Here is a 3,560-nt window from a genome sequence, read left to right as displayed (position 1 = left end):
AATTGAAGAAATCATTATGGAGTCAATGCAGAAAATCCACATTGAGGATTTTTGTTATTTACAAAAATCAAATCAGATGTTGAATTTTTGCAGTTGAGTCATTAGGGCTTTGCAAGTATTGCTATTTAATAATTAATACAAATATATTCCAATTTCCTAGCTAAATTATTGTGTTATATCAAGTCATTAATTAAATATGGAATGAAAATAAGCAATCAAAAGAAAACTAAATTTCTAACTCTGGGAAGAATTTGAGAGTTTACAAGTACTAAAAGATTTTTACATAGGTTGGCAGCATTATTTCTAAACTATTGGTCAATATAACGATAATGAGAAAATGTACTTTGTAGCAATAAGGGACAATGCCCCCATCCAGTGAAGTCAGAAATACTATAAGCTTTCTATAGAAAAGAAGATAATGTTTTAGAATCCTTCCTGTTGTATCTATGATATGAAATAGGTGATGCTACCCACCTATTATCACCATTTTGCAATTTTATCATCACAGTATAAAAATAGTATGTCAGCAAATGTTAGTATCCTTTCTCTGAAAATAAAAAAAGAGGAAAATACTACTTGGCAAAAAATCACATTGCATAGAACTTTTTCTCAATGTTTTCTTTCTTATGTCAAATTATTATGGATATTTGTAAAACATTGATCCAATAGCACTCATTAGCATGTGGAAGAAATCTTATACATTTATTTTAGAAATAAAAAGCAATAGTATATCTGTTACAAGCACAAGGCTATTTATTACAACATTTAGTATCTTGGCAAAAGAATTAAAAAGCTGCAAACAGTCAAATATTCATCAACCAAAGAATGGCCAAATAAAGTGATTGAACTATACTCAACTGTATATTAAAATGAAATTTACTATGATATTAAGAGTAATATTTAATGTTTATTGGCTAAGAAAGATGGTGAATTCTTACATAAGAAAAGAAAGCTGCTAGGAAGATGATGCACTATGATTTTTTAAAAGCCCTTTCTATATGGAACATGCCTGAAAGTGCTGTTAGTATTACTTAACTTTGCTTTCGGTTTGTGAATAGTAATAGAAATGATGGAATCTGGGAAAAATATATTAATGTGGTAAACAAATTGATATGATTAGAGAAAGTAATTTTGGATTTCTTTTATTGTGCTCAATTTATGCTATACTTTTTGATTTAAATTTTTTCCAGCTTTGTTGAGGTTACAAGTGATAAATAACAGTTGTATATATTTAAGGTGTACAACATCATGCTTTGATATATATATATACATATTGTGAAATGGCTACCAAAATCAAGCTAATTAACATATCTATCAGATCATAGAGAATTTTTTTTTTCTTTTCATAATGACAACACTTAAGGTCAACTCTCTTGAATAAAGTAAACTTCAGTAGATTAAAAAAGGGAAAATAAACAAAATTCTTAGGTCTGGGATGGAGAGACTTTGGTACATATTCTAACTTATTCCTCACAAATTTCACTTTGAATGCTAGGATAGATTGAAACAAGCATGACTGGGGTAGTGTATATACTTTAAGAAATCTAAAAAATGTCTATTCGAATAAGGAGAATACTAAGATCTAAGGCATCTGTTCATTTGCTGAAAGAGTACACAATGTGCATGAAGCATTGTCCTAGCACAGAATCCATGCAACATATTGTCACTGTGTATAAAAGCTTGTGAAGGAGTAAAATAGGCATGAAAAAAATGCAATTAACTATTGAGTGTATCATTTATCTTTAACATTTGTCATTGCTATAGATTTTGCAAAACATTATTGTCATTCCAGTAGATGACCAGATACTCATTTATTTTGACTTTGCCAATTCAAAGTCAGCTTGTTTATCAAGAGGCTATAATAAACCGAAATTAGGTGTAGTGTGAGCATCTGTCAAGGGGGACCCACAATTAGCCAATATTTTTGTCATGGCTCTTAATCAAAAATTTTCCCAAATTTCCCCTCTATCTTTTAAATATAAAATATTAACTCAATTTGATTGAAAATCTCATTTTGAGGTGGTTTGGTTTATTTTATAATTAGCCTAGATTATTGAGTCAGTTTTTTCATATTGTGTTATAATCTCACATTTACTTATTTTGTCTCCTATCTAGCCTACATAGTCTTCATGGTTCAGTCTTACTTATCTTTAATACACAGAGACTGCTATAAAATATATATTTCAAATTTTCTGGTTACTTTTGCTCTATTTTGAGTATTTAAGACTTTTTTATCCTAGCAATTCTAAGTCCCACCAAAAGTGTAGTATGATTTGCCTTATTTCTAAATAAAATAGGTTCCAATACGAACTTGAAAATCATTGAGACTCACATTATCTGGCTACAATACTTATTTATTCCGTTGAAGTGGAGAAGAGTACAGGGAGATATAGAAAGAAGTGTTTTGTCCAGAAAGCGATGAAAATTTAATCTGGTAAAATATTTCTACTTTTTGATGCTATTATTCTTCTGACAAGGATCAAACAAAAATTTTTAAACTCACCTTGGCAACTGAACATTTAGATTAAATTAAACAGGAATTTACAGTTTTCTTCAGAGTATCTTCTACTTTGTTCCTTAGGCTGTAAATTAATGGATTCAGCATAGGGATCACCAAGGTGTAAAACCCAGAGGCCATTTTATCAATATCAAAGTACCGCTGGGTTTGGGTTGCAGGTAAATTAACAATAAGGTTCCATAGAACAAAATCACCACTGTCAGATGGAAGCTGCAGGTGGAGAAGTCTTTGTAGCTATTCTCGGTTAAGTTCATTCTGAGAATGGCCACAAGGATAAACATACAAGATTCTAGAACAATCAAGAGGGAAAAGAGCAAATTACAGCTGAAAAAGATCAAAATGCTCAATTCCAGTTCATGTGTGTTGGAACAGACAACGATACCAGAGGGAAGCAGTCACATTAAAAATAACTGATGATGCTAGAGCCACAGAAGAACAAGTTAAATAACTTAATTGTGGGCATAGTGACACAAATAGGCTGTATAGATAAGGAGTAAGTTCCAGCCCCCAAAGCACTTTCTCTGTCACGATGACCAAGTAGAGAAGAGGTTTGCAGATGGGTTTATAGTGATCATAGGCCATTGATGATAGAATAATCAGTTCAGTGATAATGAAGATCTCAAGGCATACTAGCTGGGTGTAGGAAATTGCATTTTTGTGCACTACAAAATTTACTATCATTTTTGAGTCAATGACAGTGTAGTAACCAAGATTAATAATCAACAAATGCAAAGGCATTTGTTGCAAACAAATCAGTGGCAAAGGAATGACTGTATTTGGGCTGCACATACATAAATATCAAAGTCCCATAAAATACTATGACCACAGTCAAGTGGGATGCACAGGTAGAAAAAGCCTTGTACCTACACTCAGCAGAGTTCATCCTGAGAATGGGTATGTGGATGAACAGGTAACACACAAGAAACATCAGAAGGGATGAAATCAAATCACCACTGGCCAAAATCAGAATAATCAATTCAATTTCCTGTGTATTTGAGCAGAGCAAGGATGACAAAGGAAACAATCACAATAGAAATGACTG

General features: G+C 31.9%; 1 pseudogene; it reads right to left on the bottom strand.

Moving 5' to 3' along the window:
* Window positions 1-2,524: 2,524 nt before the first annotated feature.
* On the bottom strand, window positions 2,525-3,256 carry LOC138916930 (olfactory receptor 8K1-like; annotated as a pseudogene).
* Between the last annotated feature and the right edge of the window lie 304 nt (window positions 3,257-3,560).

Source organism: Equus caballus, chromosome 12 (assembly GCF_041296265.1).
Source record: "Equus caballus isolate H_3958 breed thoroughbred chromosome 12, TB-T2T, whole genome shotgun sequence".
Classification (NCBI taxonomy): Eukaryota; Metazoa; Chordata; class Mammalia; order Perissodactyla; family Equidae; genus Equus; species Equus caballus.
The sequence above is the reverse complement of the archived record's forward strand: the minus strand, read 5'-3'. Positions and strand labels throughout refer to the sequence as shown.